This window comes from Panthera onca, chromosome A3 (genome assembly GCF_046562875.1).
Source record: "Panthera onca isolate mPanOnc1 chromosome A3, mPanOnc1 haplotype 2, whole genome shotgun sequence".
Taxonomy (NCBI): Eukaryota; Metazoa; Chordata; class Mammalia; order Carnivora; family Felidae; genus Panthera; species Panthera onca.
In genome coordinates, this window is record NC_138341.1 from 72,754,884 (window position 1) to 72,778,506 (window position 23,623).

Consider the following 23,623-nt stretch of genomic DNA (forward strand, 5'->3'; position numbering starts at 1 on the left):
CACTTGTAAAGATCTTTCCGTCCATCTTTCTACCTCATTCCGTAAGTCTTGCCTTTCCTTTATTCAGAAAATAATTCAATACTCACAAAGCATATCACATATACACAGGAAAATAAGACTCTTCTGGGTGGTCAAAGACTTTATAATTTTCTTAGGGTGATAAAACCTAAAAAGATGAGGGGTGCCTGGGTGGCTCAGTCAGTTAAGTGACTGACTTCGGCTCAGGTCATGATCTCATGGTCTGTGAGTTCGAGCTCCGCATCAGGCTATGAGCTGACAGCTCAGAGCCTGGAGCCTGCTTCAGATTTTGTGTCCCCGCTCTCTCTCTGCCCCTCTCCGGCTCATGCTCTGCCTCGTTCTGTCTCTCAAAAATAAATAAATGTGAAAAAAAATTAAAAAACAACCTAAAAAAATGACTAAAAAAGAACATTGGAGGGACACCTGGGTGGCTCAGCTCAGGATCTCACAATCTCACATTTTGTAAGATCAAGCCCTGCATCACACTCTGCGCACATAGTGGAGAGCCTACCTGGGATTCTCTCTCTTTTCTTCTCTCTCTCTCTCAAAATAAATAAATAAACATTAAAAAAAAAAAAAAAAAGAACATAGGAATCTTATTCAAAGCTGTATCCTTAGTTCCTATAACATGAAAAGGGCTCAAAAAGTGTTTTTTTAAATTTTTTCTTAATGTTTATTTATTTTTGAGACAGAGAGAGACAGAGCATGAATGGGGGAGGGTCAGAGAGAGAGGGAGACACAGAATCTGAAACAGGACCAGGCTCTGAGCTGTCAGCACAGTGCCCGACACAGGGCTTGAACTCAGGGACTGCGAGATCATGACCTGAGTCGCAGTCAGACGCTTAACCGACTGAGCCACCCAGGCGCCCCCCAAAAAGTATTTATTAAGTGAAAACAAGGCAGCATAGAATGCTACAGCCAAAAGAATTACATGCTATTATTCAAAAAGGTAAAGAATTTTCAGTTGGGGAGGTGAAGGCAGGTCTAAAATTCTATGACTCTAAGGCTCTCAGGGCAGTCGAGACTCAAGCCTGAGTATTTCTTCAGTGGTTAAGATGTGTGCAGGTATATTTCCAACAGAAAAATGCTACACCAGCAAAGATAAGTAAAATTGTTATACCACATTGAAGTAGTGAATAAAGAACAGTTCCTGAAGGTTAGTGGAAGATAAGATGGGATTAAACAAAGACCAAAGTTTGAAAAGCCCTGAGAAGAAATTTGGTATTCATACTTGACCTAAGGGTAACACAATTCATGTTTGACATGAGAGTGATACAATTTTCAGAAAGATTAACCCAATGGGAGTAACATGTTAAACTTTAGAAATCAAGAGCCTTATTTCTTGAAGAAGCCTCCCCTAACTACTTAAACCCTCTAGGTTCCTTCTCCTTTTAAGCCTTATACCACTTGCCTGCAGTATACAATTTAACTCCTAATTACATCTTCTCACACAGTAAATTCTTAAATTTTCACTGGTGTTAATCTAGTCTCTTCAATCAAAGAATAAGGATCAAATCAAAGATCTCCATTTCTTCCTAAGAAATCAGCAAAGCATTAGGCCCTTAAAACTTTATTTTTGGAGGACTTTTTGCATTTATGTAAAACCTACTTACTAAAAAGACAACAATCTAAAAGTCACACACACACACACACACACACACACACACACACACACAATGATAGCTAAGCAATAAGCTACCATAAGAACAAGCAAGTCCTGTTTGGATGGCACTTCTTAAAGTTTCATTCAATAGATCCCATAACTAATAATGTCGTTATCTTACAGCATATGTTTTCAGTGCTTCCTGTTTTATATAGGCATTTCATCACCACATTTACTTTTCTTTCTCAACTAAGCATTGCTTTCAGTGGTCAGCACATAATAGTCATTTCTCAATCTCATTATCTTTTTGGCACTGAAGCCTTTCCAATCTTTTTATCTATTAACTTCATTGATTGAGAACCACTGTTATGGCATAATTAAATTCTAATAAATAGTGCTGCTATAACTTCTCTACATAATTCTTTTACACATTTTAAATGCTTCCTGTGGTTTAGCAATATTCAAGTAAAACTGATTCAAATAAAAACATATGTTACAGGAATAATTCAAATCCACCAAAGCATTCACAAAATGATGTTAGTATCCATGGACTACACTTAAATTCTAAAATTTTCCAAATTCTCCAAAAGTTTGGATTTTTAAATGTTCAACCTTTTGACCCTTTACTTTCATATATTCTCAAAATTAAATTTCACTCCTTAAAATCTGTTCATGTTAACATTCACGTTAAGCGTTCATACTTTTCCAAAAAGAGCTAAGAAAGTACACATACGAGTACTTATTTCATCCCTAACAAGTATTTTCACTCATAATTTATCAAACGAGTACTTATTTCATCCCTAAACAAGTATTTTCACTCATAATTTATCTATATCCTTTCAGGTCACATTTTTATATAAAAAGAAAAAAATAAGACTTTCTAAAACTCAAAAAGAAATATTCCAGAATGTGATTATTTCTGATTGCTTTAGAACCTGTCACTAATGGTTCTTAAATACAAACGACGTTTTTCCAGAGTTGGGAAACTCCATAATGTGCTATTCTATTCCCCACCACTCCTTCATTGGTACCTAACACTGCTGAGATTTTACAGATGAATCATCAAACAGCAGAGGAAGGCAAAAACGTCAATATATACCCTACAAGGACTTCAAGGAAACAGAGATAAGTCTTACAATTCGGATGGAACAGAGATAGACGAGACAGACGTGAACAGTTCAGCTTTTTCCACTTCCTCATCTCAGAAAACACAAAAATAAATGTGGATGCAAGGCTACAGCACGATTACAAAGCCCCTGCCTACCAGTGAAGCCACAGACCTAGTGGCGCTAGGGCACTCTATTACAGTCAGCCGGCCACGTGGCTGTCACAATCAGAAGGAAGACAGGAGAAACAGCACAAACTAACCTGGAAATAAATAACCGCCCTCCGCCTCGGAGTTGGGGTAGAAGAAAGACCGTGCCGTTTTTTTGCACGCTAAGACTTTTTTCCTGTAAGGTGAAAACGGAGTACAGGGGCTGCTTTTAAGGAGACTTTAAAGCAGAAATCAGGTCCAAGAAGACCCCGAGAGTGGTACCCCATTGAATTCGCTACTCTCACTCCCGCGAGCTAAGGTGGAAACAGGCATTCTGCAAAGGGGTAAAAGGGGCGGAGTTGAGTAAGAGTGGAGGATGAAGGACTACTCACAGGGGCCTCCTTCCCCTGACCGCCCCCGTCCTCCGGGGTTTTCAGACTCGCCGCTGCTTTGGTGGGGCGAACCCAGAAGGCTGAAGAGCCTCGCACAGGCCCTCAGTACCTCTCACCCACCCCACCCCCCTCCCCGACAAAAGATACAAGGACAGAGATAACCACGGGCCCGAGAGAAGCAGCCAAAAGGAAGTGTCCATATTGCAGCGCTGAAAACCCTAGAACTCCCACCCCACCAAGACAGCCTCCTCGAGAGGCCCCCAGGGCGCCCGCTGGAGGAGGGGCCAGAGAGTGCCGGGGTCGGCCACCCCTACATCCGGGACCCGCCCCTGTCCCCCGAACGCCCGGCAATCCTGGGGCTTAAAGTTCACTCCAGGCAGCGTCAGGCGCCTCCCTGGGCACTACTTGGCTGGGCCCAGCCAGTCCGTCTGGGGCCGGACCAGGACTCCACGCCCGGCACGTCTCGTTCCACTTCGAGGCGGGGGAGGGGGCGCCGCACACACTCCCGAGGGGCTTGGGGCACTTCCTCTAACAGCAGATGCGCCCTGAGTTGAGCCCTAAGCGTGCCCGGGGCCACCTCCGAACCTTCCCGGAGAGCCGGCACCCCTCGCAGCGGTTTCCGCCAGACGACACCCGTTCCCAGGCGGTCATTACCTCTCACGAAAAACTCCTAACTCGAACCTCCTAACACGACCCTCATGGAGCCGCGCTCCCCTCGGTTCGACACCCCCCGGGAACCCACACAGGACTCAAGCCGCGCGCAGGGGAGAACCCCGTGCCGGCGCCAATTCCTCACAGGACAAAAATGTCCGGGCGCGTCACGGGACAGCAGCCTCCGCGCCCCACGCCGGGAGCCGGCCGCACGCGCTGCCTCCGCGCCCGGGAGCTGTGCCGCGGGCCGGGGCGGGGAGCGCGGACGCCCGGCAGCGCCCGCCCAGGAGGGCGCTACTCCGCGGGAACTCACCGTCTGCTCTGCAGCCGCAGCGGGGAGGCAAGGAACGAGCAGGGGAAGACACAATATGGCAGAGCACCACAGCTGCTCCCGGCGGCTTCCAGCAGCCGCCTCCGGGAAGACGCGGCAAAGAGCAGGCAGCGGCAGCTGCGGTGGCGGCCGCGGCAGCACCACATCCCCCTCCCGTTCGCTTCCTCCCCCTCCCTGCACCCTCCCCCGCTGCCATGGCAACGCGGCGCCAAGGAGATTAGCCCCGCCCTTCCCTCCGGTCCCCGCCTCTCGCGACCCCCTCCGGAGGGGGCTCGGCCCGCCTCCCGGTATCTCCTCCCACCTCCTACCTAAGGGCGGGCCCCGGACCTCGCAGGCCGTGCTGAACTGCGGGTGGGAAGGAAGGGAGATGCAGTGTCCGGAAGGGCGGGGTTCGCACGGAAGGCAGGGCGGAGACGTGGTGGGCCAGTGCCGGTTTCGGGCTGAGGAGGGGCTGGGAAGGCGGGAAAAATGGAAAGGCCTCTCCTGTCCCGGCAGAACCTATAGGAGTGTGGCGGAGCGCGGCGCGGCCGCTGAGTGGCCAAGAAGGCGCGGGGGCGGGGCTAGGGTGGCCTTCCTGGCTGGTCGGCTGGAGAAGCCTGTGATGGGACTGCAGCGACGACCCCCAACAGCCCGAGCTTCTGTGGGTTTCCCCAAGAGCTTTCCGCCATGGGTCGGGCTTTGAAACCGCTGTAGGAAGCGGTAAAGCATTAATATGAACTTAAAGTGATATCACACTCGCTTCACTGAAATTTTAAGTGGAAACTGAGCTCAGCGTGTTTGTGGTGAAAAAAAGGACTTTGGAATCAGATCCAAAATTTAATAACATCGCATTTCCTGAGCCCTCATTAAGTGCTAGGGACTGAGGTAAGTTCTTTACATGCATTGTCATAACCATAATGCTAAGATAATGTTGCCAAATAAAATATACAGGAGTGCCCAAAGTCAGAATTTCAGGTAAATGTAGAATATTTTTTTAATAAAAGAATGTTCCATTTGGGAACTTCCTGATTTTTGTTTTGTTTTTTGCTAAATTTACAAACCCTGCCCTAACTCTTAGAAATTCCCACTTTACAGAGAAGGAAGCCAAGGCTTAGAAAAATAATCTGACAGAAATAAGAGGCAGAACTAAGGCTCCATTTTACTAAAATTATGATCCTGATCACTAAATTTCTAAATATCTTTATCCACATCTTTAAAAAGTAGAGTAGTGATACCTATATCACAAATGTGCTGAACGGATTAAAAGTAAACGTGTGTGAAAGAGACCTGCACAGGGACTGATGCATACAAGGTTCATTTTTTTTTTTTTCCTGAACAATGAATGTTAACTGGATATTCACTGTGTGCGGGCTGTGAGTCAAGTGAGCTGAGCATAAAACAAGCTGCCTACTGACAATAAAGCAAGTCAAGCTCTGGGGATGACAGAGACACAGAATTAATTATAGGCATCATTCCGCAGATGAAAATACTGTGTCTATATGATTTGTCCAAAATCCTCTGCTAGTTCCATTTGTTTCTCATTACACTGTCTGAAAGGCCTCATAACTGCACTTAGATTAAGCGGCCACAAGCCAAATGTACTATATGCTTTATAGAAGCAAGAGTTGCTTCATTTTCTCCCTTCAGAGCGATCACTGTTGCCCCCTCATGTGGACAAATTGAAGGAAGTTCCTGGAGGAAGAATGCAGTAGAACGGGAACAAAGAAGGAAGGGAAGATTAAGAGGAGGTGGCTTCTGGAAAGCCATAGTCTCCTCATACCTTTGTCTTGTTTTATATCTGCTGACCATGGTGATCACTAATATAATATGGGTCTTCATCTCCCTACAGATTATTGTAATAGTATCTTATTTGATATATTGAACTTTAGTTTCTAGTTTTCCTTCTCATCTATTTTAAACTCAGGTGACCAAACAGTCCTCCTAAACTCTAGAAGAATCACAGAATTTGAGAGTTGGCATTAATACATACTTTCAAGACATGTCATCTAGGAGCGCAGTTTATCATAGATACGATAACAAATCCAGAACAGCTATGTAACTTGTACAAGGTCAAATAATGAAAATACTGCATTGGCATCCACTAACATCTCTCTGCTGGTCCTGTCTATGACTGATTCAGTAGACAGGCTGGGCACATTTAAGTAATCTCTGCAGGTAAGGCTCAGGTCTCTTAGGAAGTCTATCACACTTAGTTTAGAGTCCAGGGATACTTGTATACTTAAAGGCTATTTTAGAGGACTTTGAACACCTCTCAAGAAAAAGCTGTGATTAAAACTAATGATGATTCAGGGTGAGTAGCTTTACCCAGGAGTTTACAAGAGTAAAAAGGCTGTGAAACCAGAGCTTAACTCTTTGGGAAAAAGAGGATCCTGGCATTTAAGATCTCCTGTGAAGTTTGTATTGTTCATTCTCCAAAATACTTAAAAAAAAATTTTTTTTTTTTAGTTTATTTTGAGAGAGAGAAAGAGAGAACCAGTGGGGGAGGGGCAAAGAGAGAAGGGGACAGAAGATCAGAAGAGAGCTCTTTGCAGACAGCAGAGAGCCCAATGCAGGGCTCAAACTCACAGACCATGAGATCATGACCTAAGCCGAAGTCAGACAGTCAACCAACTGGGCCACCCAGGCACCCCTCTCCAAAATACTTTTGTACTTGAAACTTTACTGGAAGGCAAATACATTAGAGAACATATTGTTTGAAATGCCCTCATATTTAGACAGAAAAGTGATAGGAACTCAAATATACACATTTACATTTTAAATGCATTTATTATTGTATTACATATATTTAACAAAGACACTTTGATCATGACTTGATGATTCTAAAAATAAACAGTTTACCAATAAAGAATGTAGACTTGAAGACCCTTGAAGTCAATGCCCATATCTTTTTCATTCTTATAGTCTAATTGCTTAGAACAGTTTTGGGACCGAGGTGATGGTCAATAATATTTGTTAACGGGGCACCCAGGTGGCTCAGTCAGTTGAGTGCCTGACTCTTGATCTTGCCTCAGGTCATGTGAGATCAAGTTTGTGAGATCAAGCCCCACATCAGGCTTTGTGCTGACAGCGTGGAACCTGCTTGGGATTCTGTCTCTCCCTCTCTCTCTGCCCCTCCCCTGCTTGCTTACTCTCATTCTCTTGCTCTCAAAGTAAATAAATATTTAAAAAATAATAATAATGTAGGGGCGCCTGGGTGGCTCGGTTGGGTGTCCAACTTCAGCTCAGGTCATGATCTCATAGCCCATGAGTTGGAGCCCCACATTGGCCTTTGTCTGACAGCTCAGAGCCTGGAGCCTGCTTTGGATTCTTGTGTCTCCTTCTCTCTCTGCCCCTCCCTGACTCATGCTCTGTCTGTCTCTCTCTCTCTCTCTCCCCCCTTCAAAAATAAATAAATATTTAAAAAGTTAAAAAAAATAATAATGTTTGTTGATACAAAAGTAACTTTTCTCAAATCACAAGATACCGGGACTAAGATACAACAGCCCTATAAGTACTGGTCTGTTACTTGGGGCTAAAAAGATGGAATTGCAGATGACAGTCTAGTTTTGTTTTGTTTTTTCCTTTGAGGATCTTTTTCAATGTACCTCTAAGAACAACTAGATATATTTAACAGTATCTACATTTCTGTAAGTCCTGGTATTGTCAATAATTTGGACCAATCCATCTACTAACAACACTGGAAGAACTTAACAAAATATTAAAATTATCAGCTCAGGGCGCCTGGGTGGCTCAGTCGGTTAAGCGTCCGACTTCAGCTCAGGTCACGATCTCGCGGTCTGTGGGTTCGAGCCCCGCGTGGGGCTCTGTGCTGACTGACGGCTCAGAGCCTGGAGCCTGCTTCCGATTCTGTGTCTCCCTCTCTCTCTGCCCCTCCCCGTTCATGCTCTGTCTCTCTCTGTCTCAAAAATAAATAAAAACGTTAAAAAAATTAAAAAAAAAATAAATAAAATTATCAGTTCAAAGGTATTAGAGAGCTAACAAGATAGAAATTACCAACCCAAGATCTGAGGGTTGCTGAGAGTATGAATAGGAATGGGGGATAGTGATTAGAGATCAGAATGTTCAAAGGGGGAAGGAGGATGACTTGGTTGAACTTGCTTTAGACAGGGAATCCAAATGGCTACATCCTAGATGTAAAGGGTCAACATCTCCATTTCAAATCATCTCAACCCTAAGATTGGATTAGGGTAGTTCCTTTAAGTCAATGCCCCCAAAACCCTTGGCAGAAGCAAACTGAAATTTTCTTTGGAGTAAAGTAATATTATTCTACACCTCAAATCATTTGTATAATTTTCCAAAAACTATGTCTAGTACACAATCAAAAATAATCAGTCACACAAAGAAATAAAAAAACAACAGAAACAACAAATAACAAAAAATGGAACTAAAGGGGTTCAGAGAGTGAAATTATCAGACTTAGATTTAAAAATAGCAATGCTTTCAGGGAGCCTAGGTGGCTCAGTCAGTTATGCATCCGACTTCGGCTCAGGTCATGATCTCGCTGTGGGTTCGAGCCCCACATCCTGCTCTGTGCTGACAGCTCACAGCCTGGAGCCTGCTTTAGATTTTGTGTCTCCCTCTGTGCCCCTCCTCTGCTTGAGCTCTGTCTCTCTGTCTCTCAAAAATAAAATAAAAATAAAATAAAATAAAATAAATAAAAATAACAATGATTTCTATGTATAAGTAAATAGAACAAGATTAAAATTTAGACAGATAACTAGAAACTTGAAAATAAGAATCAGATGAAAATTTTAGAACCAAAAAATTCACTAACTGAAAATAAGGACTATTGGCTATAACAGCTATAACTGAAAATAAGGACTGATGGCTATAACAGCATATTAGACACAGATAAAGATAGAATTTGTGAACTAGATGATAAGTGAGAAGAAATTATGCAAAATGAGTCAGAAGAAAAAGGGTGGAAAATATAGAACACAGGGAAGGCACATAGAAGATACAATGATAAAGTTTAATATGCACATAGATGGAATTCCAGAATGAAACGAAAGACAGTATTGGGCAGAAATAATATGTGAATTAATGAACCCCTGGAGGATTCATGTATATATACATATACATATTTCTAATCCATACAGTTGACACATCAATATGTCATGAAAAAATTGCTAAAACCCAAGACAAAGAGAAAAATATTAAGAATAACTAGACAAAACAAGAGTTGATCTTTAAAGAAACAATAATCAGACTTACAACTGACTTTATAACAGAATAGTTTGAAGCCAAAAAATGATGGCTCAATAACTTAAAAAATTTTTTTTGTTAACGTTTATTTATATTGAAAAACAGAGAGAGACGGAGCATGAGCATGGGAGGGGCAGAGAGGAGGGGAGGCATAGAATCCCAAGCAGGCTCCGGGCTCTGAGCTGTTAGCACAGAGCCCAATGCCAGACTTGAACTCAGAAATCACGAGATCAATACCTGAGCCAAAGTCAGATGCTTAACCGACTGAGCCACCCAGGCGCCCCATGGCTCAATAACTTTAAAAGATTAAAAGCAAATATTTTAAGAATGAAGGTGAAATTAATACATTTTTAGTCGCTGGGGCACCTGGGTGGCTCAGTTGGTTAAGTGTCTGACTTTGGCTCAGGTCATGATCTAGTGGTTTGTGAGTTTGAGCCCCGCATTGGGCTCTGTGCTGACAGCTCAGAGCCTGGAGCCTGCTTAGGATTCTGTGTCACTCCATCTCTCGGCCCCTCCCCTGCTCACGCTCTGTGTCTCTCAATAATAAATAAACGTTAAAAAAAAATTTTTTTTTTTAAGAAATTTTCAAACAAACAAAATAGAGTATTTGTCACCAGCAGATTCACACTGGCATTCTTTGAGCAGAAGGAAAATGATCCCCGTTGTAATAAGGTTAGAGATACATGAGGAAATTAAGATCAATTAAAATGACAAATTTGTGGGTAATGAGGTGTCTGGGTGGCTCAGTTGGTTAGGTGTCTCAGTTGGTTAGGTGGTTAGGTGTCTTAATCTCAGCTGAGGTCTTGAACTCAGGGTCATGAGTTCAAGCCCCGTGTTGGGCTGCACTGAGTGTGAAGCATACTTAAGAAAAAAAGATAAATAATGTGGGTAAATCTAAATGAATATTGACATTGATTATGTAGTCCAATAATAGTAATGTCTTTTGTATTTAAAAATGTATGATAATGGTATATATGTTAGGAGAAGGTAAATGGAATCATGTATTCTAAAATCTGTTCATCATCTACGAGGATGGAAAAAAGTTACAATTAATAGTAGACTCTGATAAGTCAAGAATGTATCTTGTGATCTCTAGAATAATCACTAAGAGAATAGTATGACTATGGTTATTGGTCAAGGTTCTCCAGAGGAACAGCACCAACAGGATGTATACACACACACACACACACACACACACACACACACACACACACACACACACACAAAGAGAGACACTTTTTTAAGAAATTAGCTCAAGTGATTTTGGAGGCTTGATAAATCCAAAATCTGCAGGATAGACTTGCAGGTTGACCTAAGGGAGAGTTTCAGTTCAAGATCAAAGGCAGTCTGCTGGTAGAATTCTTTCTTGCTCAGGGAAGGTCAATCTTTGTTCTCCTAAGGCCTTCAACTGATTGAATGAGCCCACTCACATTATGGAGTGGCTTACACAAACTGCTTTACACAGAGTTCACCAGTTAAATTGTAGATTTCATCCAAAAGCACCTTCACAGAAACATCTAGAATAATGTTTGAACAAATATCTGGACACTGTGGTTTAGCCAAATTGACACATAAAATTAACCATCACACTATGCAGTTTCCAATCTAAAAGGGGGAAGACGCCTGGGTGGCTCAGTCGGTTAAGCGTCCGACTCTGGCTCAGGTCACGATCTCGCGGTCCGTGAGTTCGAGCCCCGCGTTGGGCTCTGGGCTGATGGCTCAGAGCCTGGAGCCTGCTTCCGATTCTGTGTCTCCCTCTCTCTCTGCCCCTCCCCCGTTCATGCTCTGTGTCTCTCTGTCTCAAAAATAAATAAAACGTTAAAAAAAAAAAAAAATTTAAAAGGGGGAAGAAGGGAATGGAGAATCAAAAGTAATTATCCTAAATGCAAGATAGGAAAAATAAAAGGGCATACAATAGATAAGACAAAAATAGAAAGTACTGGGGCGCCTGGGTGGCTCAGTCGGTTGGGTGTCCAACTTCAGCTCAGGTCATGATCTCACAGTTCGTGAGTTCGAGCCCCGCGTCAGGCTCTGTGCTGACAGCTCAGAGCCCGGAGCCTGCTTCACATTGTGTCTCCCTCTCTCTCTGCCCTTTCCCTGCTCATGCTGTGTCTCTCTCTGTCTCAAAAATAAATAAACATTAAAAAAAAAAAAAAAAGAAAGTACTTAATAAGATGATAGACTTAAACCCAAATATATCACTGATTACATTAAGTAAAAAAATCCTAATTTAATGAAAAAAATTGTTTTAGTTGCCTATTGCTATTTAACAATCTACCCCTAATTTAGTAACTTTAAACTATGACCATTTTATTATATATCATGATTCCGTGGGTCAGGAATTTGGGTAGGATCCAAAGGGAATGGCTCATCTCATCTCTGGGTGATGTCTTCTGGGGCTGAAACATCCCAGATAGCTGCTTCACTCTCATGGCTGGCACCTCAGCTAGGATGGCTCCAATAGCTGGAGATTAGCTGGACCAGCTTTACTGAGCTCATATGTATGGGGCCTTGGTTCTCACTGTTAATTGAATTCTTTGGTTTTTGTGTAAGTAGTTCCATGACTTCTTCCTCTCCACATAGTCTCTCCAGGGGAATAAGCAAACTTCTTATGCACAAGCTTGAGTCTTCCAGAAGGATTAGACTTGGAACTAGCATATTGTCACTTCTGCCACATTCTTTTGAATAAAGCAAATTATAAGCCAATCCCAGAGTCAAGGGGAGGGAACTACAGAAGAATGTAAGTATTAGTAGCTGTTGATAAATCTGGGGCCACCAGTTGATGTAACGAGCTAGCATAGATTGTCATACTGGACAAAAAAATCAAAAACTACATGCTGTTTACAAAGGATATATCTAGAATATAAAAATGCAGAAAGGTTGAAAGAAAAGGGATAGAAACAAACTAAACCATACAATACTTGAAAGAATACTTGAATAGCTATATTAATATCAGATTTAAGTAGACTATAACACAAAAAGCAATAATAGAGATAAAGGGAGACTTCATAATGATAATGATTTAATTTGCCAGGAAGATTTTTAAAAATCTAAGTTATATTCCCCTAATAACATAATGTCATAGCACATACAGCAATAATTACAGAACTATAAGGAAGAATAAAAAGGTCAACAGTTTTAGTGGGAGATGTTAACATATTCAGCTGCTGATAAAATAGACAAAAAATTCAGTGAGAACATATGTTTGAACAATACTATAAGCAAAGTTGAGTACAAAAGCATATTGAGTATATTTCTATAATCTTTTACATCTTAATAAATTTATCAGTTTATATTATTTCTCTTTTGGCTCATGAAGCTGGAAGGGGTATCTGAGGATCCTGAGCCTTCAGGGTGTTTAGAACCTATCCCTGTGTTAGAGATATATTTACCATTGTGTACCTTTACGTCTGTATTAAGTTCTTGCTATGTACCAGGCCCTGTACCTAGCATAGAGATGAAAGATATAGTTATAACTATAGACAAGCAAATCAGAAAATGTAATGTGGCATTAAAAGTGCAGTGATAGAGTTTTACATAAGGAGCAATGGGAACCAAGTCCTAATTCAGCCACAGGCGATAATGCCTGAGCAAAATGTGCAGAAAGAAAAATACATGGAGAAGTGGCAGTGTTGGGGTGGGGAGTGGAACCACACCTCGCAAACCCTCAGTTGTGTGAGAGCATGACTGTTCATGTCAGAGAACTATCTGTCATTTGGAATGTCTGGAGTATAAAAGGTTGCTCGACTTAGGGGTTATCTGGTTGCAAGAAACAGAAACTCATACCAGCTGGCTAAAGTAAAGGAGGAACAAATATAAAAATAGGCAGGGATTATATGAGACAAAACTGTGGGAAGCACAGCCAACATTACAAGAACTTTCTTTCACCCTTTCTCATCTCCTGGTCTCTAGTCTGAGCTTTTCTTTGTATGTCTGCTTCATTTCCCCTGCAAACTGGCTTCTCTGCTTACTTGTCTGCTGGCACGTTATGATGGCTGCCCCAAATAGTGGCCCCAGCTCTTCATCTCTGGGCTCCACCCAGTTTGCCCAACTTTCCTGCTTAGCAACTCTTAGTTATTACTTAACTCAGTTTCCCAGTCCCAATTCCAAATTCCCAGGAGCTGTAATCTGACTGGCTCAGTTTCAACTTGCATGTAGATCAAGGGTCAGCAAACTTGTGGCCTTGGAGGTGGGGGAGGGGGCGGGTGGCAAATCTGGCCTGCCTTCCACTTTTGTAAATAAAGTTTTAATAGAACACAGCCACACACATTCATTTACATATTGTCTTTGGCTGCTTTGACATTACAGGGAAGAGTTGAGTAGTTGCAACAGAGAACCTATGGACCACAGAGCTGAAAATATTTACTATCTAGACCTTTAAGAGAAAGATTGCTGACCCCTGCATTTGATAGTTGGATGTGGAGACATAGGGCTATGTAGAGGCTTAGGGAAAGACAGCTCTGGTCATCGAAGCTCTTCCCCCTCTGCAGAAAAAGGATAATGTGGGGAAAAGCCAGCTGAGGAAGTATTTTGAGAAAGGAAATGTTTGAAGTCTCTAACACAGGAAAGAAAATAATCAGTCTCAAGTATGTACTAAATTTTTCACACAAAGGGTGGAAGAGTGCAAGACAGTTACTCCTTAATCTGGAGAAGTTCATTAAGATGCTAAATTTAGAAGAGAATGTCACCATAACTACCTTTAAATAACTCACTTGTGGCAAATTTCCCAGACCATCCATAGTTAGCTCTTGCTAAGATGAACTGGCTGAGGCACAATGTTCACTGTATGTAGAAAGATATTTAAATGTGTGTCCAAAAAGTTAAATATTTACCTTTCAAAAGAGAGACAGAAGAGAAGCACTGAGAGAATGAGACAGATATTTAGAAAGACAAAGTCAGGCAGACTAAAACTTGGGGAGTAGGAGAAGATGAAATCTAGAATTTACCATTTTGGTAAACTTAAGATCATACTGAGGAAAATAAGCAAGGAGTCTTTTTGGTTGAGTAGAGTTTTTAAAGCTCTAGAGATCATTTTGGTCCTTGCTATATTCAGGCCCAGCATACTGGCAGCATTGGCATCACCAGGAGTTAGAAATGCAGAATCCCTGGCCCTACCCCAGACTCACTGAATAAGAATCTGCATTTTTTTAATGTTTATTTTTATTTTTTAGAGAGAGAGAGAGTGGGTGTGTGTATGTGAGAGAGACAGAGAGAGCAGGGGAGGGACAGAGAGAGAGGGAGACAGAATCTGAAGCAGGCTTCAGGCTCTGAGCTGTCAGCCCAGAGCTCACCGCGGGGCTGGAACTTACAAACCACAAGATCATGACCTGAGCCGAAGTTAGAGGCTTGACTGACTGAACCACCCAGGCACCCCAGACTCTGCATTTTTAAAGATCCCGAAGTGGTTCATATACACATTAAAGTATAAGAAACAATTAGAATGGCAGTTTCAGACAACTCAAAGTAGAACCGTGGGGTTTTGTTTTATTTGAATGAAATCTTAACATGAAACCCAACTCTATAAAATAGATCAGAGTGAACCTATTCTGGTTGAAAATGGGCTGATGGGGACTCAGTGAGTCTCAGTGAGTGAGTGAGTGACTCACTGAGTGAGTCTCAGTGGCTCAGTTGGTTAAGCATCTGCCTCTTGATATTGACTCACGATCTCGTCGTGAGTTCAAGCCCTGCATCAGGCTCTGTGCTGACAGCTTAGAGCTGGAGCCTGCTTGGGATTCTCTCTCCCTCTCTCTCTGCCCTTACCCCACTCGCACTCTCTCTCAAAATAAATAAATAAACTTAAAAAAGAAAAAAGAAAAGAAAATGGGCTGATGCTGATAAACAGAGAAGTACTGGAAAAGCCCAGGCATTTTCATCCAGCGTTCCTCTGGGAACACAGTTTGAAAACCACTGATCGAGTGGAAGGAGCAGAAGTACTATCAGAACCTTTAGGGCCAGGCTCTGCCAAACTTCCAGGCTCTCTTTAACTTCTACCTCATTGAGAACTTCTACAATGAATCCCTGATAGTGATAGGATATGTCTTGCCTTGAGAGAGTTGAAATTTTTAAAGACCTGGAAATCCTCAGTCTAGATCCCTTACCTCAAAGATGGGGAAACTAAGGCTTAGAATGTGACCAATGAAACTCAGTTAAAACATAGGCATATTAAAAACTATACTGATCACTAACAAAAGAGGCTGCTATAGATTGTTATATCCCCCTTAATGCCCAGTATGGTGGTATTAGGATGTGGGACTTTGGGATATGATTAGGTTGTGATAGTGAAGCCCAATGGAATAGGATTAGTGCCTTTACAAAAGAGAGGTCACCAGACTTCCTTACCCCTTCCATCATGGGAAGTTACAGTGAGAAGATGGGTGACTACGAACCAGGAATTGGGTTCTCACAAGACACCAAAGGGTGGAACTTCCCAGCCTCTACAATCGTGAGAAATAGGTATTTGTTATTTACAAGCCACGTAGCCTTTGGTATTTTGTTACAACAGCCCGAATAGACTAAGATAGAGGAAACCCTAAAGCTTTAATAATTCTTAGGGACAAAATAGTGCTACAATTCCATACCCCTTCTCTGGTCCCTCCCTACATAACAGTCAAGTAGACAGTTTGTACAGTTTTTAAAAGCTCTAGTCTAGACTTGGGTTAGAATCCTGGCTCTGCTACTAACTAGCCCAGGCAAAATATTTCAACATTTTCTTAACCTCTCCATGTCTAAAATGAAAAAAGTAATTCCAGCCTCAGAGGGGTGCTGTGAGGCCAATGTATGTGAAACAATTTAGTGCATGGCCTGGTGAATAAGTGCTCAGTAAATGCTAGCTGCTGTTAATGTTATTTTTTAAATGAACAGCATCTAAAAAGTCAACCTACTTCAATTTTTGAAATTGCCCAAAAGGATTGCACAAGAGAAGCTAGAGAAGCCTGTTTCCTTCTCCACTGCTAAAAGAATAAAACAAATGATATCCGTAGCAATAGGCCATTTAGCAAATAGAGTTTATTCAAAATTAAACACTACAGTTGTGAAACTGACTTCTGATAAATAAGGTAAATGTTTAGGGAAGGCAGTATTAAGGAGATTCCAAATTATTTTATAGCAAATACAAATTTTTGTTCTACAGTAGTATTGCATTTAGAGTCAGGCATTTTTAGTAACTATGGTCAATTGCTTCACTCTTTTTGATTGTGCAAGCCCCAAACCTTGGAGTCACCTTTGGCTCCCTTTGTTCCTACCTTTAAAATATGGCTAGGAGCGCCTGGGTGGCTCAGTCGATTAAGTGTGTGACTCTTGATCTCGGCTTAGGTTATGATCTCATGGGGTTCGTGAGTTTGAGCCCCACAGTGGGTTCTGAGCTGACAGCACGGAGCCTGCTTGGAATTCCCTGTCTCCTTCTCTCTCTGCCCCTCCCCTGCTCATGCTTGGTCTGTCTCTCTCTCTCTTTCAAAAATAAATAAACATTAAAAAAATAAAATATGGGGGCACCTGGGTGGCTCAGTTGAATGTCCAACTTTGGCTGAGGTTATGATCTCACAGTTGGTGATTTCGAGCCCCGCGTTGGGCCCTTTGCTGACAGCTCGGAGCCTGGAGCCTGCTTCGGATTCTGTGTCTCCTTCTCTCTCTGCCCCTCCCCAGCTGGCATTCTCTCTCTCTCTCTGTCTCAAAAAGAAATAAACGTTAAAAAATACAAATTAAAAAAAATTAAAAAATAAAAAATATGTCTAGAATCTGACTCCTTCTCCCCACATCTGCTGCCACCACCCTGCTCAAAGCCAGGGTCCTGTCTCTCACCTAAATGACTTTAATATTTCCTAATTCCCTGCTTCTCCTCCTTCCCCCAGGCAGTATTTCCTTACCACAGCAGCCGGGATTGATCTTAAAATCTGTCGGTTCATCTTACTCCTCATCTCAAAACTCTTGAATGGCTTCCCCATTTCACTCAAAGCAACACCAAAGTCCTTATAATAACCCACAGCATTTTATAAGATCTAACCCCACCACCACCATCACTGGCCTCCCTGCTCTTTCTTAACAGTGCCAGGCACACCCAGCCCTGTGACCTTTGCTTTCTGCCTGGAATGTTCGTCCAGATATCTGCTTAGCTAACTCTCTCACTTCCTTTAAGTCTATGCTTAAATTTTACTTTCACAATGAGGCTTGCTTTGACCTCCTTATTTAATACTGCAAATTACCCCCAATCATGTCCCAAGAATCCTAATCCCCTTTCCCTATTGTATTTTATCTTTCCCATAGCAATCATTGCCTTTTAACACACTAGGTAGCTTATTTATTATGTTTTGGTTAAATCTGTCCCCCTGACCAGAATGTAAACTTCACAGGAATAGCAGTCTTTCTTTTGTTCTCTGCTGTATGCTAAGCATCTAGAACACTGCCTGGCATATATCTCAAAAGATATTTGTCAATTGATTAGTTTTGTGGTTGCTAGTTGTATGTGTGTTTGTTACACACTCTTATTTGGACAAAGATTAAACAAATTCACAGTAATTTAACAAAGCCAATGATTACATGAGTTGGGGGTTTTCCATTTTCTTTGTACTTCTCTTTGCTTCAATTTCTTCTTCGTGCTATGCTAAAACCCCCAAAAGTTCTAAATACAACTCTACTTTAAGCTGATGTGTACATTTCCTCAGCTAAGAGTCAATGCTGCCCATGTTGCCATTCCCCATCCCCTGCTAGTCCTCAGCCATACCCAATCTGTTCACAGAGCACAACTTTTATGTCTAACTAGCCATTATTTTTAGGACTGCCTGGTCTTACAAACTGGCTAAGAGACACTCCTCAGGTTGTAGTTCAAGTTGGGACTAATGCAGTAAAGGGAAGAATAGTACTGATGCACAGAAGATTTGGGAGTTGGCTTCTCTATGGAAAATGATGAATTTTTGTTGCTCTTCCCACCATGGAACAAGAAAAAGAAGACAAATTAGAGGAGGGCATTAATAAAGTTGTGTGCTATTCACTGTGGTTTATAAAATCTTCCCTTGGCTCCTTTACAAAATCTTCTGTAGAATCTACATTGCCTATAAATATTTGATGGGTAGATTTTCTTTTGAAGGGATTGGAATATGTTCAGATTTTTTCTTCAAGGTTGACATGGGGCAACATTTTCGGTGTGGAGATGACAGTCTTCAGGGGTTGCCTATCTGCCATGGGTTAGGGTGATGAGCCATGCAAAGGGAGGTTGACTTCCTGCCCCTGACCAGGGCATAGCACATAGGTCCTGCCGCTAGCGAGAGGTGACCCTGGAAGCTGGTGGATGGTGAGTGCACACAGTCATGGAATGGGGCCCTGAGGTGCCTGTGAGCAGCTGCCCTCACCCTGAAAATATCCCTGTGCAAGGGATTTAAGTAGCAAATTAAACACACCAAGAAGAGTTGAGAGAAGAAAGACAACGGTTTTATATTTTAGTATCTTTTTAGCATTGCCCTGCATTGGCACTTTTTCTGCTTTTTGAACAAGGCACCATATTTTCATTTTTCACTGGACCCTGCAAATAATGTGGTCGGTCCTGTCTGTAGGCATTCTACTTCTTTTTTCCAAGTAACAGACTATAACATCTGAGTGGTGATGTGTCTTACATTAGTGAAAATAAGCCAATTTTTACAACACATAGTATTATTAATCTTCAGTTACCTTTGATGGGTTTAGCAAAGGGGAAGCAATTTTTTCCTATGCCCATAAGAATCACTCTATCATTAAATTCACTTTATAATATGATTTAAAATGAATAAGCAGGGAAGAAAATTTAGTACTTGTCAGTAAAATTCCATTTTAAATTGCAGTAATTTCTTTTCTGGATGTTCTTGATATCCAGCAATCATGATATAAAATGTTGCTTATGTATAGATATTATATTACATAGGATAATTTATTTTCAGTTCAGAGCCAGTCAAGTCGACTAAGAATAAAATAAGCATTAAAAATAATTGAAACTTTGAAATATGCATTTCTTACTCATATGATTGCTATCTCTTCTCATGTTAGGGAAGTGGTATTGCTTGGTAGAAAGAACTCAGAATTCTGAATTAGAAGAAGAAAATGGGCAAGTTATTTAATTTTTCTAGCTCCCAATTTTATCTTTATTAAAGAAAGACCTTCAACTAACTAGAAAATTCCCCAGTTTTCTTCCAAGCCTGGAGTTTAATGGTATTTGAATCATGCTTTAAACACATACACACATATTCTCTGTATTTTTCCTAATGAATACTACTACTATTAAAGCATCTTTAATAACTATGAGTCTTGGAACATGTTTGCACGAAAGGAATAGAAACCTACTGAATTACTCAAGTAAAAATTATTTTTCCCTTTTGAGAAATTGTGTCTTATAGAACAAGAATGTATAAAATACACATATATCAATATGAAAAAATAACTATAAAGTAACCATCAGCCAGTCTAAGAAATAGAATATTTCCATACCTTAGAAGACCTTTGTTTTCCCCTCTCTGCAAACATCTCCCTCACTCCACTTTAGAGGTAACTGTCATACTGCTTTTTTGGAAATAATCATTTTTTTGTTATTCTTTATAGATTTTTCCATCTATATGGTTATCATTAAGAGTGTTATTTTTAAGGAGTTGCATTATAGGAGCACATGGGTGGCTCATTGGATTAAGCTTCTGACTCTAGGTTTTGGCTCAGGTCAACAAGATCTCACTGGTTTGTGGGATCAAGCACTGCCTCAGGCTCTGTGCTGAAAGCGCAGAGCCTGCTTGGAATTCGCTCTCTTCCTCTCTGCCTCTCCCCAACTTGTGCTCTCTCTCTCCCTCTCTCTTTCAAGATAAATAAATAAACATTAAAAAAAATCATTTAGGGGTGCCTGGGTGGCTCAGTCGGCTAAGCATCAGACTTCTGCTCAGGTCATGATTTCACAGCTGGTGTGTTCAAGCCCTGCATCAGGCTCTCTGCTGTCAGCACTAAGCCCACTTCAGTTCCTGTCTCCCTCTCTTTGTCTGCCCCTCCCCAGCTTGTGCTTTCTCTCTCTATCTCAAAAATAAGTAAAAATCAAAATTTTTAAAAATCATGTCAAAGGAGTTGCATTATAAAAATACTTTCGTAGTCCACAAAGGAACAGAGAACAACTAAGCCACAAGAAAGAGAGGAATCAATACATTTCAGGACTCTCAGTATCAAGATTTTAGAGATCTTCACTCTAGTGCTCTACCATTAATGTGCCTCAGCCACCAAAGTATTGAGATAGGAAACCTAACTGGTTGAAATGGCTTGTTTCTCCTTGGTCAGATGTCTACCTTTGATCCAATCACCTGTGGCTGGGAAGAATGCAAACGTGATAGAAATAGGACAGGCAGAAGTACCCAGGATTTGTTGAAAAGTTATGCATCGTTCAGGTAATAGCTAGATACAATGTATAATTCAGCTAGTGATGGTACCACTTTGAACAAGTCTGAACTACCATTGGATATATTTTCTCATAAGCAAATACTGCATTTCATATTTTTTTGAAAAATATCTTCAGATCTTAAAGAGAAAAAAATGACAACTTTAATTCAGTTAATCTGACAAATGAATTTTTCCTGTTATTTACTTCAGCATCTGTGTTACCATTTGATGGAGAAGTGTATTGAACATCACTCATTGCTGCTCTGCATTGGGCTTCTGCTCCAGCCATGCCCATATCATACTTTCCCAAACCAATTAAGAAAATCAAGTGCCACATGTTCAATAACAAATGTGATAGAATGAATGCATTCTTTTTATATTTACCACATTATTTAAAACATAAATTGTGTGTCAGAGATGCAGATCGTTGATTTCATCCATCTTCCCCTCTAAAACATTCTGACTTGTCTCCATCATAACAGAGCCTTTCTGGCCTATGTGTACTATGTGACTTCACCCCTGTCCCAGACTCAGGCAAGGAAGCTATGGGTAGATACTTGGCTGGCCCAAAAGGATGTACCCCATTGCACAGCTAGATCAACAAAAATTTCCTTTTTGGGGGTGCCTGGGTGGCTCAGTTGGTTGAGTCCGACTTCATTCAGCTCAGGTCATGATCTCAACGGTCTGTGGGTTTGAACCCTGTGTTGAGCTTTGTGCTGAGCCTGGAGTTGCTTTTATTCTGTGTGTGTGTGTGTGTGTGTGTGTCCTGCCCCTCCCCCACTCATGCTCTGTCTGTCTCTCTCAAAAATAAATGAACATTAAAAAAAATTTTTTTTAATTTCCTTTTTGAACATTTGAAATAGGAGATAGAAACCTAGGGAATGGGCAGCTACCTCACTTTCATAGGGGAACTGAAGAAAGTGACTGCCCTGTTCTCACCCTTGCCTCCTTCTTGAATTCTGTGAGGTTATTAATTTTTATAGCATAGATCAAGAGTATAATAAACATGTGAACTAATATGAGTAGGTTACTTGAAATAAAACTTGCTCTAAAGCAAATATAAAAAAATTTAAAGACCATTAATTATTTTTTTCCTTTTTTTTGTCCTTTCTTTAAAAAAACTAAGTTATTTCCTAAAACTTAGTGGTTCTCAAACTTGAGCACACATCAGAACCAGCGGGAGGCTTGTAAAGTGCACACTACCGGGTCCCACCCTAGGCTTTCTCATTCAATATGTCTGGGATGGGACTGGGACATTATATTTCACATTTCTAACAAACTCCCTGGTGATGTTGATCTTTCTGGTCCAAGGATCACTCCTTGTGAAACAATGCCCTAGAAATAATGATCTAAAATGACCCTATCTAACATGACTTTTTTTAAAACCTCAAATTAAGGTTCTTCAGAAGAGTACAGTGTTTAAGAGTTCATGCCCTGGTTGCAGCCAGATAACCTAGATGCAGATCCTAGCTCAGCCACTTACAAAGTGGGTGAGCTTGGGCAAGATACTTAACATTTCTGTGCCTTTTCATCTGTTGAGTAGAGAATGTAATAAATAATACCAACAAGCAGCCTAGTGCTATATAATTCCAGGCATTCATATAAACTACAACATGAATGGCATCTTCCACAATTGTGCAAAGGGACCACCCTGTTATGAGTACCTACCTTAGGGAGTTGTGACAGTTAAGATCATTGTAAAGATTAAATAAAGTGTAATGCATATGAAGCGTTTAGTATAGTGCCTGGCACATGGTAAGGGCTTATTAGATGCTATTAGAAATCGGTCCATATCTTGGCTATGCAAAGAAAATCCTGAAAACATAGTCATGGTGACTATATTATTAGTTAAGAATTAAAGGAATACAGGTACCACTTTGCAGGTATAGTAGATTAAAAATGTTTTTTTTCTAAGAGATATATGCTTTAGAGAATAGGGAAGTAGAAAAAGAGAATATGAGCTTAATTCTCCCAGGGCACAGAACTACCCTTTACCCCATACATGTATCTAGTATAAAATTAAGCAGATGATCACTGTTGTCCCCAAGTTGTTTTTTTATTTTTATTATTTTAATTTTTCTTAAATATTTATTTATTTATTTTGAGAGAGAGAGAGAGATTGAGTGTGAGCAGGAGAGGACCAGAGGGAGAGAGACAGAGAGAGAGAGAGAGAGAGAGAGAGAGAGAGAGATTCCCAAGCAGGATCCATGCTGTCAGTGCAGAGCCCAAGGCATGGCTCAGTCCCATGAACTGTGAGATTGTGACCTGAGCTGAAATCAAGAGTTGAACACTTAACCAAATGAGTTGAACACTTAACCAACTGAGCCACCCAGGAGCTCCCCCCAACCCAAGTTATTTTTTAATATCCTGAAATATGAATACTCTGGCTATCAAGAAGTAGTTAGTGCTCTGTATAGTTTGAAACCTAATGATTTTTTAATGATTTTCTCCAACATACTGTGTCCTGATTTAAAATATTACTGCAGGGCATAGGTGGTAGATTGTACAATTCTATTTGACAAGGTAAGAAAGTGCTTTAAGTAGGGAAACTATAAGAATAGTACAAGCCAAGTGAAGTTGGTGCTGTAAGAAAAGTCTTTGAGACATGTATATGAATGTTCATTAGCAATATTATTCATATGAGCCCAAACCCAGAAACAATCCAAATGTCCATCAACTAGTAAATGAATAAACAAAATGTGATATGTTAGCTATTGCTATGTCCATATCACCCCAAAATGCAGTGGTTAAAAACAACAAATGTTTATTTTCTCACTGTTCCTGTGGGTCAGCAATCTGGA

At 41.1% G+C, this 23,623-nt stretch overlaps 1 protein-coding gene and 1 long non-coding RNA gene across 4 annotated transcripts in view; one reads left to right on the top strand and one right to left on the bottom strand.

Moving 5' to 3' along the window:
• FOXN2 (forkhead box N2) overlaps positions 1–17,403 on the bottom strand; it is a 79,277-nt gene extending 61,874 nt beyond the window's left edge. The window contains exon 1 of one of the 3 annotated variants that reach the window (XM_078444440.2): positions 17,318–17,403. The gene's annotated coding sequence lies outside the window, so the exon portion shown is untranslated. Of the gene's footprint in view, positions 1–2,989; positions 4,164–4,232; positions 4,436–17,317 lie in introns of those variants that run through there. The other 2 variants (XM_060606403.3, XM_060606423.3) reach the window with 2 other exon arrangements.
• The window catches only part of LOC132661654 (uncharacterized), a 208,814-nt gene continuing 189,755 nt past the window's right edge, over positions 4,565–23,623 (top strand). Inside the window, exon 1 of the long non-coding RNA XR_013554639.2 lies at positions 4,565–5,114. This is a non-coding gene — a long non-coding RNA (uncharacterized LOC132661654). The remainder of the gene's footprint in view (positions 5,115–23,623) is intronic.